We start from the raw sequence: 14,083 nt of genomic DNA on the forward strand, positions 1-14,083 counted from the left end.
TCTACAAAATTTCAGTTTAGAGTTATGTAATGGTCTTTGACTCTCCTATGAAGTCTACTGTTTGGTGTTAGACAATATTTGGAATTTCTCCTTTTCTGTATCAGATTTGCGAATCTATTACATAGAATGAATAGTCACTTTTCAACTGTATGCACCATCAGGGGTAGATTTTCTTTTTTAGTCCAAGTATTGCATTGGGCCAAGTTCTGTTTCCCCAGAGCAAAAACCCTGAGCTGAGAGCATGTTTGCTGTTCAAGGGACAGCGAGGGGAGCATTTATGGGTGGGGGTGAGTGGAAGTAATGTGGATGGGAGTAGACATTGGAAGGCCATGATGCAGGCAGTCAAGGTAGTGAGTATAGATGTTTGATACTAAAATCCAAAACATGGGGTATATTTAATATTATTTACACATGGACTGAGTTTTTATTCCTTATTAATTTTAATTACAGGTTGGCTCATTTCTTGAAAATCCAAACTCTATTCACTTTTGTTTTGGCAGTGGCTAACTCAGCCTACAACTTGACTGTGGTATTCATTTTATAATATTTATTGTTTCACATAAAAACAAACATGGGAAATGATTTACAAGGAGTTCATATTTAGATCACATGCTAATGCTTTCCAGAATTTCATACATTGGTTCTAGTAGAAATAAATAAAAATCCATTGATTTCAACTAGTGAAGCACTTATTTATTTCTGGAATACCTCTCAACACTTTCAGCAGATATTCTAGCTCTATGAGAGATTGACTTTGCTTGCTCAGCTGCTGTGGCTGAGTCACATTTCCCAGCCCCTTTGCAGTTAAGTGTGGTCATGTGATTGATTCCCATCCAGTAGAATGTGAACCGGGGTGAGTCATTAAATCTTCAAGCTCTTTACCTTTTAAGGGCAACCTTGGAGGGAGAATGTGGATGACAGTGCAACCACAGGAGAGAAAGGGCACAGGTCCCTGAATTATTTCTTGAACGGAACTCTTGTTGATCAGAAACGTCCATTTCAGAATTTTCATGAGCAGAAATGAACCTCAGCTATATTCATCTGCTGAGAATTGGGGATTTATCTGGTTCTCAGCTGGCAATTCCTTAACCAATATGGTAGACCTAGGTTTCTGGCTCAGATTTAGTTCTCAGTTTTCAGTTTCTAGAACAACACTGTTGATAAGACCATGAGCTTTGGGATCACATAGACCCAGGATGAGATCTTCTTACTAACTACGTAGATATTTTAAATTTCAAAACCACAGTTTCTTCCTCCACAAACTGGGGGTAAGATTATTGTGAAGACTAAACAGGAAGTACTTTGCACAATGCCTGGTATAAATAGTGAATGATGGGATGGAAATTATATTTTATTTTTGTCTTTTTCATTTTAATGGGAAAATGGTTCTGATTTGGTGATTTTTAGCCATTTTCTCTATGACTTCTATTATTTATGGTCAGGTAACATGCTATGCATTTCTATCTGATTGGTTTTTTTCTTCATATAGTCTCTCTGTCTAAACATTCTTTTTTCTCCTGGAAAATATATGCTTCAAGGTCTAGCTCAAAAATTACCTGCTGTGGTAGATTTTACTTTCCAAAAATGGCCACAGCACTATTTCTGATCCCACAAGCTCTTCCAGAAACCTCACTATTTCCCCATCAAGTGGTGGACAGGACTTTGTGACCATGTCAATGAATAGAACGTGGCAAAGTGGATGTTGCATGATTTCTTAGCCTAGGTCACAGGTCATGTGGTGTGTGCATTTTCTCTCTCTCTTCCCTTAAAATCCAGCCATCATGTTGTGAGGGAGCCTCGATAACATGGAGATGTTACATATAAGTGTTCTAGTTAACAGTCCCAGGTAAGATCCCAGGCTATAATCAGCATTAATTTCCAGAAAAGTGAATGAATGAGCCTTTGAATAATTCTAGTCCTGAGCCTTCGAGCCTTCCAGCAGTCCCAGCTGAAGCTGAGTAGAGCAAAGATGAGTCATCCCCACCGACTCCTGGACAAATTGCAGATGTGAGAGTATTGTAAATTTTGTCATTGTTTTAAGCTACTGAGTTTTGGGATAGATTGTTAAACAAAAATTAATAGTGGAAACACCTCCCCTATGAAGCCATCTTTTTGACCTCTTCGTTTTTTCTCTTGCCCAGAATTAACAGCTTTTCTCTGTGTTCCCTTAGCATTTCATTAATTTTTCTAACACTTAACAGTTTGTTAAAATTTGTGAAATTCTTGAGGGCAATGATCAAAGCTTATTCTTGTTTTGTATTACTTGTAGCACCTGCTACAGTGCCTGGCATAGTGCAGGTACTGAGCACATGGTTATTAAATAAGTGATGGTTGAGTTTATGTTGCCTTAATAGTCAGAGTTATTATGCTACATGTAGAAATTTCCACTCTGTATTAACTCCTGATATAAAATATCATCTGGAGGACAAGCAAGCCACAGGAAACTCAAGGATGGTGGTGAGCAACCTAGAATTTGTAATGAGAGTTGATGGGAAAGCCAAAGGAATGACAAGAGAGAATATCTAGCAGTCATTACTCAATATTCACCGGTCTTCTCTGGTACTATATAAAGCAATTTATCTTGTGATCATTTGATCATTGCTGTCAGGGGGTCTAAACATCATGTGGCCTTGACTACCCTTATCAATATATACTTTGTAGAAGAAGTTCTTAAAGTTTTTGGAGGCCTGCAATGACTTTTGATGATGCACTGTTTCACTAGATTACAGAAGTGTTTCACAAAATGTTCTGATATGCTTAGAAAGCAGAGCTGTCATATTCCATATCTGTTTTCCACACGCTAACATTATCAACTTCGCTACAAGGAAACACATGTACATTTCAAAAGCTTCAAGATCACTTATTTCTCATAAACTGAAAGAGCATTAAACTGAAAGAGCACTTAACGGAGAGCCTGGAGACCTGGCTTTTCATCCTTGCGCAGCAGTTGGCTGGGTGCGTGGTCCCGGGAAAATGCTTTTTTTCCCTCCAGGTTCCATTTTCTCATAGATGAAATGAAGATTGCTGTTGTCCAGGGGCATGTTCAAGTCTAGCACTTCTATTCAAGAGCAACATGATAGCACAACATTTTTATAGATGTACACATGGAAACTCAAAGTGCTTACCACTTCCTGACCCATACACAGAGTCGAGGGTGTAGGGAACATCAGGATTTTGAAATGATGGATACCTCCTTAGTGAATGACAAGTCCAGCCTGCTCATCAGCTATTATTTTGGGTTGCTGCAACAACACACTTTAACCACTAAGGGATGGCCATAGAGCAGCACTGTTCTGAAGAGGGAATCACAGGAACGCTACTGGGGCACGTCTTTGATCTGCCATAACAGATCATCTAACTGTTACCATTCACTGAGCTGTAAAATTAGAAAAATTTCCATGACTCCTTTAAAACTAAATTTGTTTTACTTTTGTCTTTAACACATACTAAGGAAAGGTTAAAAAATCACCCCAGGGTTGCATTTTAAGACAATAAAGAATACCCAGCAATGTGATAGAGAAAATAAGTGGCAAGCAGGACTTCATTTTTTCCTGGTATGCTCTTTAAAGGTGTTCTGAGTAAACCAGAATGGAACTTGTTGATTTATAATGTTTTCCCATTTTTTTTGAGCAGTCAATAAAACATTACATTGCTACCATCACTTTTTCTCACCTGATCTAGGTTTTTCTTTTTTGACATTTTTAATGTTTTATCCATTATGAAATTGTTTTTACGTCTTGCATTTTGCAATTACCAATAATAAGAAATGAAATGAAAGTTTGTTTAAAAGCCATATAACACGAGTATCTTAATAGGATACTAAATAATGAAATACATGACAGGTTGCATGTCATATATTTGATGGTTTTGTGATATTAGATCATTTTAGGTTTCATTTTATACCTTCAAAGTCAGGTCATCTTTGTGTGTTTCCATTTCCTCATTGCTCCTGTGCTCATACATGTTCATGTAACATTTGTGTGTATGTCAGCAGAAACAAAGATTGAGAAATAGGCTCCCACAACACTGAGATGTTGTCCGGGGCCCAGAATGCCCACCTAGAATTTCGATAGCACACGTGCGGTAGACAGCCCTTTTGTGCTGGAATCACAGACTGGTCCTCTAGCTCTTTCCTATTTTATGATCTTGTTCACACAGACCTCTACCTATCTTGTTTTTTTCCGACAAAAATAAAATTCTTCACTGAGTCAGTTTCATGACTGACTATAAAATTTTTATTTTCAACCTTACCTGTTAATAGAGGAAAATAGCCCTTCTCTGCTATGCTTGGAAGAAATTGAATAAAAACAAAAAACAATATAGCTACTAGAAATATTAGATTAACTAAAAAAAAAGGTACTGAGTCTAGTCTTAAATTGTGCAAGAGTCTCACATAGTTCTCAAATTTAATCCTTGATTTAATTTTTAAAAGTGCTATGTTTTTCTAACACACTTCTCCTTCTTTCTCATCCCCTCTGCAACTACTCTGGGAATTCCTTTGCAGTGGAAGCCTTCCTATGGTAGAACTGTTATTGTATTCATTTTAGATATGTGTTATAATTGGGACAAAGCAGATTAATTGAGAGGGAAGTGTCTGGGGCAGTCACTATTAGTTAGAACTATTAATTTAGAGTACAATCATTATTGTCATTCTTAAATACTTAGGTATTTTTCTTGATTAAATTTGCCTTTTCAAGAATCACTTTGATAAACATTGCAAGATGATTCAGAAACGCAGTCTGTAATGTTTTATCTGTGGGGGTTTTTTAATCAAAGATCAATTCACTTCTCAGAGATGCACAGGCAATTCCCATTGATTTGTAGGCAATTCTTGTGTATTTTTAGGAGTGATGAATGATTTAGTGTAATTGTTTAAAAAGATTACATATTTGGACTGGAGATTTTATGCCGGAGAGAGATTATACCTATCTGATGAAACTGGTCATGGAAATCCATGATGTTTTTTGGGTGACCAGATATTCCTGAATGTTTGGTTTCTGTCTCTAGGATGAATAATGTTTTCCAGGGATTCTCAATCACGTGTACTCTGGTTTCCCTGTATCCTGGATAGTGATATAGTCGACTGCTGTGAAACTTTTAATGAGTTATTATATGTAGATGCTTAGAATTCTGTCTGGCATAGAATAAGCATTATGTAAATGTCAGAAATAATTATTACTAACCATTCCAAGAGCAGTGCAAATGACTCACCAACCAGGTATGATGGAAGTGGAAAGTATGGATTAAATCAGTGTCAGGAGGAGGAAAGGTGTATCAGGTAGCATTTGCTGTGTAACATAAAAATCCAAAATTTAGTGCTTTACAAATACCAACTGTTTATTTAGCTCATGATTCTATGGGTCATCAAGTTGGACAATGCTCAGCCCATTAGTTTTTCTGCTCTTGGCTCTGTATCCTCAAGCATCTGTGATCAGCTAGTAGGTCATCTGGTGCCTGGCTAGCCTTGGATGGGCTCAGCTGGGACGGTTTGTCTTTGCTCCACAGGCTAGCTTGGGCATGGTTTCATGGTGAAGACAGAGGAGCAAGTCACAAGCAAAGTCACGAAGAAGAAGCCAGATTGGCCAAAGAGCTGCAATTCCAATCCAGATGCAGAGTCAGAAATAAACTCTACTTCTTTTTTAAAAAATTAAAAACAATTTTTATTGTTGTTCAAGTACAGTTGTCTCCATTGGGAGGAGGTAGAAGGTCACACTGGAGAGGGCGTGGAGAGAGAAGAGTGGAATGCTTGGCCATTTTAACATCTGGCACATGATGAGACGGCTGATGTGAGCACCGAAGCAGAGCAGGAATTGGAAGACATGGGTGTGTGTGTGTCTGTATATGTAAGTACTTGCTTTTGGGGGTGTGGAGCTTGTGTCTGGTGTAAAGGAGGGACGAAGAAGATTTCATGATTGCAAAAAACTTAAATATAGTGGCATGATACAGATAAATTGGAAATATAGTGGGAGAAACATTCACCTTTGAATATAGAGAGTCTGAAGTAAAAGTGCTTAGTAGAAAGTCATGGGTCCAAAAATTCAAAGAAAAACCAGATCTACATATTTAGGATGTGAATAGACGTAAACAACAGCAAAAACCTGTTGTTTTCCCCAAGCAAACATCCACTCTTCCTCTCTGGAGGCCATAGTGATGTGATTTTCTTTCCGGGACCTTCTTCCAACTTAAATTCATGTGATTTGGATGAAGCTAATCCTGGTCACTTGCCACCTAGGTCTAGCCAATCGGCACATTCCATTGCTCTGTTCACAGTGATTGGGTTAGAAATGGTACCTGACCAAACTGAGTCTAATAAAATTAAATTCCAGCACTTTTGCTGGAGCCATTGGAGTGTTTCCTTCCACTGGAGCAGCTGGAGCAGCTGAGCTGGGAGGCCAATGAGCTGTTGGAGACCATCTCACCAGATGAGTCAACCCAGCAGCAGAGCCAACAGAAACAAAAGCAGAACTCTCGTTTGCTCTGTGTGTGTGTGTGTGCGTATGTGTGTGACAGAGAGACAGAGAGAGAGAGAGAAAAGAAGAAGAAGAAAAAGAAGAAGAAGAAATAATACAATTTAGACCTCTAATCCAGACATATGTACAGCTGTACATACCTCTTAAGACTTTCAGTATCAGAAATCAATGAATTCCCTTTTTTACTTGAACTAGTTTGAATTGGGATTCTGTCATATGTTACTATCACAAAAAGAGAGAAGAATATAAACTTCAAAAACAATGATATTTAAGGGACTGAAGAAAATTTAAAGAGTCAGTATTAAAAGCCTATGGAGACAAGAAATCCACGAAGGGGGAGACTAACAGAGAGGGGTGGTGGGGTGGGGTGACAGCAGTGTTGAAGTCGTCCCAGGTCTGGGAGCAGGGGCTCCACACAGAAGCCTTGACCTGGGGGCCAGGAAGACTCTGAGGGAGTGCTGTTGGCAGCAGAGAGGAGGAGAGGAAGGTGCATGGCCAGGAGTGAAGGAAAGAGTGGGTGAGTTCCTTTTTCCATAAAAGAGACTCCTAGTCACTTGGGCTTGAAACCTTGGAATCAGCTCTGCCGCCTCCCCCTGCCACAGCCCACACATCTGAACAGTCATCCTGTCCTGTAAATTCTTCCTCCACAATTGCTCTTGGACTCATACCTTCCTTTGCATTCCCACTGCCAACAGCTTGGCCCAGGTGCCCTGTAGGCCTTTCCTGGAACCTGTGAAGGCCTCCTGGCTGCTGCTGTGCCTGCGATCTTTCACTTCTGTCATCTGTTTCTTATTCTGCTGCCAGATTATTTGTCCTAAGGCTCAGTTCTGATTGTGAAATAGCCACACACAGTGAGGGGCCCAGGGCTTGGAACCTAGAGTCAGCTCTGACTTGCTATGGGATCTTGGGGAAGACTTGCAACTCTCTAGGTGCAGGGTTCTAATCTTGAAATGAGAGCATTTGATCCTTGGACCAAATGCTCTGACATTCATTGCCTTTCTACTGCCTGTAAAAAATATTTCCAGCCCTAATTTAACTCTTTCAGCCTTAACTCCTTTGACATACCTATATCTTAGCCAAAATGAAATACTTTTCGTCCCTGAATACCTCCACCTCCCCCCACCCTCCACCTTGTACCTTCCTACCCCTGTTAATTTCACCTGGAATCCTTTGTCTCTCCATATAGAAATTCTTTTCAACCTGTAAGGCCAAGTTCAAATGCCACGTGCAACACTTTCTGAACTCCCAGCTGAGAGATGTGTTACCCCACCCGTCTTCTCTGGCAGGATGCTTTCTATGTTGTATTGTTTGAGAATATGCCTTGCTTCCTGTCAAATTATCAACAACCTGAGCACCTAATCTCAGTCATATTCATTGTTGTAGCCATCAAGGCATTTAGAACACTAGGTAATCCTCAGTAAATGGTTGAATGAATGAAAACACATACTCTATTACTGTGTAGCTAACTCAGCCATCTTGCAAAGCCACCCAGAGCAGTCTGATGTTGTAGGTATGTTGAATAAGATTATGTAATAATTTAAAAAGGGCCTTTAAACTTCTTGGTAGATACCAATGGAGCAAGTGATGACATCATTCCCACCCAGACCAGGAGCAGGTCAGCCATGTGAGTGTTGCACAAAAGTCTCACTGGGGACCCATCTATTGCTTCATGAAGCAGCCAGTCCAGTTGACCTTGTTCTCACATTTACAAGATGAGGATGAGCATATTCTGGGCAGAACAGAGTTGTCTCCCCATGGTTTAGCTTTTGACAATGAGAGGAATGTGGATAGGCTAGTCCAGAAGAAGAAAGCAAAAATAGAGAGAAGGGCAAAAAGCCTAGAAGAAAATTGTGGGTAAAGAATGGGGAATAGAGAGATGATAATTATCCCCATAATTTATTTTTATAGCAAGATTATCAAGTCCAGATCTGTAAACTTGTTGACATGTTGTGGTGAGATGGAGTATTGACAAAGCCCGTGCCCATAGACAGTAGCTAGAATTATGTGGCTCTCTCTTACCTTACACATGAACCTTGAGACCTTCCTCCGGAATGCTGGTTTTTTACAGAGCTGAGGGGAAACAGCCAGCTGTACTTGGGTGAACCTTTGCTGCCTCCTTATTGGCTTCCCCTGTCCACCCACAGCAACTTAAATCATTAAAATCCCGTATAATTAAAATTTCATCCAAGTTACACCAGTTATGTTTGCTGGCCACAGAGGAGTGTATAAATATCTTAGAAAAGAATAAAGACAGAGGCTGCTTCCTGCCGTGGTTTCTCCCCTTGCACAGGAAGCTGTCTGCTATCAACAGCCCTGTGAAGCCTGAACTCGCTGCTCCCACCAGCCCTGCTCTGACTGGACCCTTGTTTTGTAGGTTATTTACATGGCTCAGGTCTAAGGGTAGCATGTTGGTGGTGGGGGAGGATGTGAAAGACTTGCTGGGTTCATTATAGGACTCAAAGTCTCTGTTTTTTCCCCCCTCTTTTTCTCCCTCCACACTTGTCTCTCCTTTCTTCTCTTCCCCTCTTTCCCTTCCCTTCTCTTCCCTTCATTTCTCTCCCTTTCTTCTCTCTCTTTTTTCTCTCTCTCCATTTAAAAGTTGATTTCTTGCTTTTGAAAATTTTACATTAAAATATCTAAATAAATGCTTTATTCCCTCATTTAACTGGAAAACAAGAGTTTATTTCCTTTCCTACCCAACTTCTCTGCCAACATCAGAATAATTTCTCTGAAACACACCCTGTATTGCTATTTCATTGCTCAAAATCCCATTGGTTTTGCATTACTCACAAGATGATGTTAAGAGTCTTCTGTAGCTTCATTCACCGAACAACTAATTTTGAGCACATGTCACTGTCAGGAGCTCTCTTGTCATAGATTCTCCAGCAGCTCCACGAGGTCACGAAGGGATCAGCCTGCAGATTGGTCCCAACATGGGGTTCTGGAGCTCTGTGATCGTGGCCGCCTTGCGTCGTGGGTTGTGTGTGTCTCTAAGTCATAGAATACTGTATTTGGTGTGGGCTGTATTGGTGGTGACTTTGCTGCGGCCTCACCTCCACTGAGATGTGTCAGATCAACATGTGTCTTTCAGTTCTCACGGAGCAGACCTTGAGACAGGATTCGAGCACAAGTGGTTCGCCTGAGAGATGGCCCCACATGCATGAGACAGGATGGGAGCATGGCCATGAGAGACTACTTTCTGTGTGGAAGCAAAGTAGAGTATGCCTCAGAGTTACCCCAGTTAATGCTCCAGGATGCTGGGCATTGTCTGTCATATGTCCCCAGAAGTCATTGGTTGAGAGTAGTTCCAGCGGCCTGAACTTTCTTGTACCTGCTTCTCTGCATGTCCTGAAGTCCGGCTGAAGACCCCAGAGTCACTGGCACTGCACTAGGCAGTCTTCCCCATGAGAGGAGAGAGCTGTGGGGATAAGACAGAGGACAGACAGACTTGCCATAGCAGGGGAGATCCCTGCTTTGTGCTTTTAGAGTACTTGTACACTCGATTGTCATCAGTTGTGGTGGTTACGCTCTAGGAAGCCACCATGAACACCAAATTAGTGAATACTGAATCACTGCTCCTAGAGGAAATGCAGGGTTAGATACCTGTGAGCCATTAGTGAACAGATTAATACATAACCTTGTTTTATGTGTCTCTGTCAAAAGATAGTTTATTTAATGTGTATTGTTCATTAATACTGGACTCAAGGCCAACAGCATTATAACTCGTGCCTGATGAGGCTTGTCTACCACTTGCTATGTTCCCTGTAAAGCACATCACAACTTTTTGCTCTTAGGAACACTAGAAAGCACTTCAGGACTATGCTTAAGGACCACTTACACAACAAAATCACAACAAAAAGCAAAAAAATGTGAAAAATGTGAAAATGTCAAAAAGGACCCCTTTGCAGTGTGAGAGCTGAAACGAGCAGGGGGACGCCTCGGGACCGCTCAGCTGGGAATGTGTGCGTTAGACAGGCAAGTGTTGTGCTGCTCTGCACTTGTCGTGGGTGATCATAAGTGACTTGAGTTTTGTTGATTGGGGGTTGCAAATAAATCTTACTAAACAGTTGAATTAGCAAATACAGAATCGGTGAATACTAAGAATCGACTGTGTCTCACTTTAGGACAAATATGGTGAGAGCTTACTATACCGTAATGCTTGTGGGGGTCTATAAAACTCAGTCACACTAAACACGGCCTGTGTTATTGGGAGGCTAAAGAAAGGACCGGGGCAGGCCTGTGCAACCAGTCAGAAGTCTGTGAAACAGTTATCAGTCTACAAGCAGTCATTTAATGTCACCGTTCGGTAATGCTGCTTAATAATAAAAACAATTGAATTAGAATAAGTTGTTTCTGGCAAATTTGAATTTTTCTGAAGACACAAAGAGGTCAGTGCCTAAATTAGGTGAATATTCATTGGATTATTTAACTATGTAAATCTTGGGTCACCTTTTAAATGTGTCATACACGGAGGAAGAGGTTTAGAAATATGACCTAGTGTAGGAATAAGAAAAGAAACCAAGAGATATTAATTTGTAAAGTAAGATAATAAGACATAAATTTTGCATCTGTGTGACCATATTTATATATAAAAATAAAAATGTTTATACATAAATATGTATTAGATGTGCATATATTAAATGTAAGCTAAGCCAATTAAGGCTGAATGCTATATTTGATGGAAGCAATGGAAAGTATTGGGCAAAGGGAAGTAGGTTTTATGGCTGACCTTGACCGTCACTAAACGGCATATAGTTGGGTGAAGTTTCATAGAAAGTTAGAGAAATGAAAGTGCTAAAAATATTTCTATTTTCTTTTGAGGGATTTTTGGTTGCTTTTGTCTATTGTCTCTAGGGGTTTAATTATGGCCAATGCTTGGTTATGGCATGGAGAAAACAAAGAATTATTTATGGATAAATTTTGAGGAAAATATGATAATATGATAATGTATGATGATAAACACTATCTGTGAGTTTTGTTCTTAAAATCCTGCTAAGTGTTTCACAGTGTTTCAAAATGAACACATTCATTCATTCATTCACTCACTCATTCATTGACCATATATAGAATGGTCACTCTGTGCCAGATGGACTTCTGGGTTTGGGGGATACAGTCATGAACTAAACCTATAAGAACTCTTGCCTTTGTTGTGCTTACACAGTAGGAGGGAGAGACAGACACTGAATACATATGCGCTTAGCACAGGATTTCAGAGACTGAAAAGAGCAATGGAGAAACAGTGTAGGGAAGAGAGATGGGGCTCCTTTTCTGCTTCAAGTCTTCACTGTCCTCCCCTTCACTCCAGCCACTGCTGCCAACACCAGTCCTGCAGACTTTGGCCCGCTCTGCACAGAACTCTGATGCTAAGCCTGGGACACCCCATCAAGACTACGTCTATACTCAGACATGCATAACCCCAGAGTGTGGGCAGTTAGTCCCAGATGGGCAGGAGGGGCCAATAAATGATCCTGCTTTTGTTCCCCAGAGGGATAGTTCTGATACATGTTTCCTAAGGTTCCTCCAGAGGTGCCTGGAAGAATGAGTCATCACATGGAGACAGCCAGCTAGATTGCACACCCATGATGGTCTTTTCCTCCTTGCCGGGCCCAGCCCTTATGCTCCCTAGGATCACATTCTCAAGTCACTCCCTGCATGTAAGCCTTTGCTCAGGCTCTGCTTTGGGGAATCCCAGGCCAAGGTGGAGATACAGGGGTTGGGATGGCATTGCCAATATAAATGGAGTTTCCAGGGAAGGTATCACTGAGAAGGTGCATTTGAGCAAAGACCTAAAGAAGAGAAGAAATAGTCATGCAGATAATTGGGGGGGAGAGCATTCCAGGTAGAGGAGACTATGGCAAGGGCAAGGGCCCTTCAGTGGGGCTGGAGTGAAACGTGTGGGAAGGGGTAAAAGGAGATGCAGACAGAGTTGAGGGAGACCCACATCCCATCCCATGGGGTCACTGTTAGGACTTGGGTTTTGTTCCAAGTGCGATAGCCAACTTATTCTCAGAAATTCTGCATGTTTTACCCATCTTATACTTTACTTTCTTACTTTCTTACTTTATATTACATGAGTATTTGGATCCTCATTTTTATAGGCAGGTAAGTTGAGTCTTTTAAAAATATTGCTTACTCGAGAGCTATATATTCTTATCAGGTTTGTTGGGTTGCTAATAAAGTGGTAAGTCTTTGAGGACTGTACTACAGATATTGATGTGCCGTACTGATGGATGTTGATCTAGAGTATCATCCCTACCTTCACTTACTGAGCACATATTTACTGAGTACTGTTGTGTGTGTGGCGCTGTGAGACAGCAGGAAGACACAGGGCTTCAAGAACCCGAGAATTTACAAAATCATGTAGATCAGCACGAAACTCTTCTACTTACTGTGCTCCTTCAGTGTCACAGGGGTTCTCTAAGGGCACACATGCTCAAGAATGACTTCTATTTTGCTCCAAAGATTGTCTCCTTTGCGGCTTTAGACTTTTCCTGCCAGCCTCATCTGTGTTGGGTATGGCGTCTCTGTCTCTATTTTTAAAGGTCTTTTTTGTATTGTGCCCTTTACTGTGTAGAGAGCATTTGTGGCCATGTTGTGTGGTTTTCATTTTCATGGGCTTCACTTCCCCCTTGAACCATGTTGGTCTCAGGGACCCTACCTCTCTCTCCCTGGAGACTGTTGGGTGAGTAGCAGGACACAAATCTGAACACGCATTAGATCTTACTTTCCTAGAAGTTCCTCTTTATTAAGGAGAATCACATCCAAAGTAATTGTTCCTTTGCCACTTCCTTTACTTTCTGAGAAGTGAAATTGTAAGCAAGACACATTAAATTCAGACATTTATCAAATGAGGTGATTTTCAGATGGGAATATCTAATATTCTTGGTAATTGAAGTGTCACCTTACTTCCATAACTTGTCAATATGCCAATTTCATGGTCAGTGTCAGAATTAACCAATTTTCAGCATACTCTCATTACATTGCTTCCTTTGTTGCTCTCTCTACATTATATACAGATCTGTCTGGAAAAAGTCCAGCTATTGTTAATATAATGAGAACGGTTTGATGTAACCTGGCAGCCAAGGAGAGTAGACTGGAATGCCCATGTGTGAACAATGACCACCTCACTGAGCTAATCAGTGGGGGTGGTAGATGCCATTGAGTGAGCATGTGTAACATGTGGCTGTCACATTCAAAATGACTGAGCGAGTAGAGCAACAAATCATGTTAAGCTTTAACATTCCTCCACAGAAACTAACCAGATGATTCAGAAGGCTGCAGCTATGGGTACCTGGTGATTGGCAGCTTCATCAAAACAATGTGCCTGCTCATGCATCTTGTGCAGATTTTTTTAGCAAAACATCAAATCACCCAGGTGACTCAGCCCCCCTACAGCCCAGATTTGGTGCCCTGTGACTTCTGGTTTTTTCCCCAATCTAAAATCACCTTCGAAAGGGAATAGATTTGAGACCATCTATGAGATTCAGAAAAATATGATGGGGCAGCTTATGGTGATTGAGAGAACTGTGTGAGGTCCCAGAGTGCCTACTTTGAAGGGGATTGAGGCATCATTGTCCCATGTACAATGTTTCTTATATCTTGTATCTTCTTCA

The sequence above is a fragment of the Desmodus rotundus genome, chromosome 1, assembly GCF_022682495.2.
Source record: "Desmodus rotundus isolate HL8 chromosome 1, HLdesRot8A.1, whole genome shotgun sequence".
Classification (NCBI taxonomy): domain Eukaryota; kingdom Metazoa; phylum Chordata; class Mammalia; order Chiroptera; family Phyllostomidae; genus Desmodus; species Desmodus rotundus.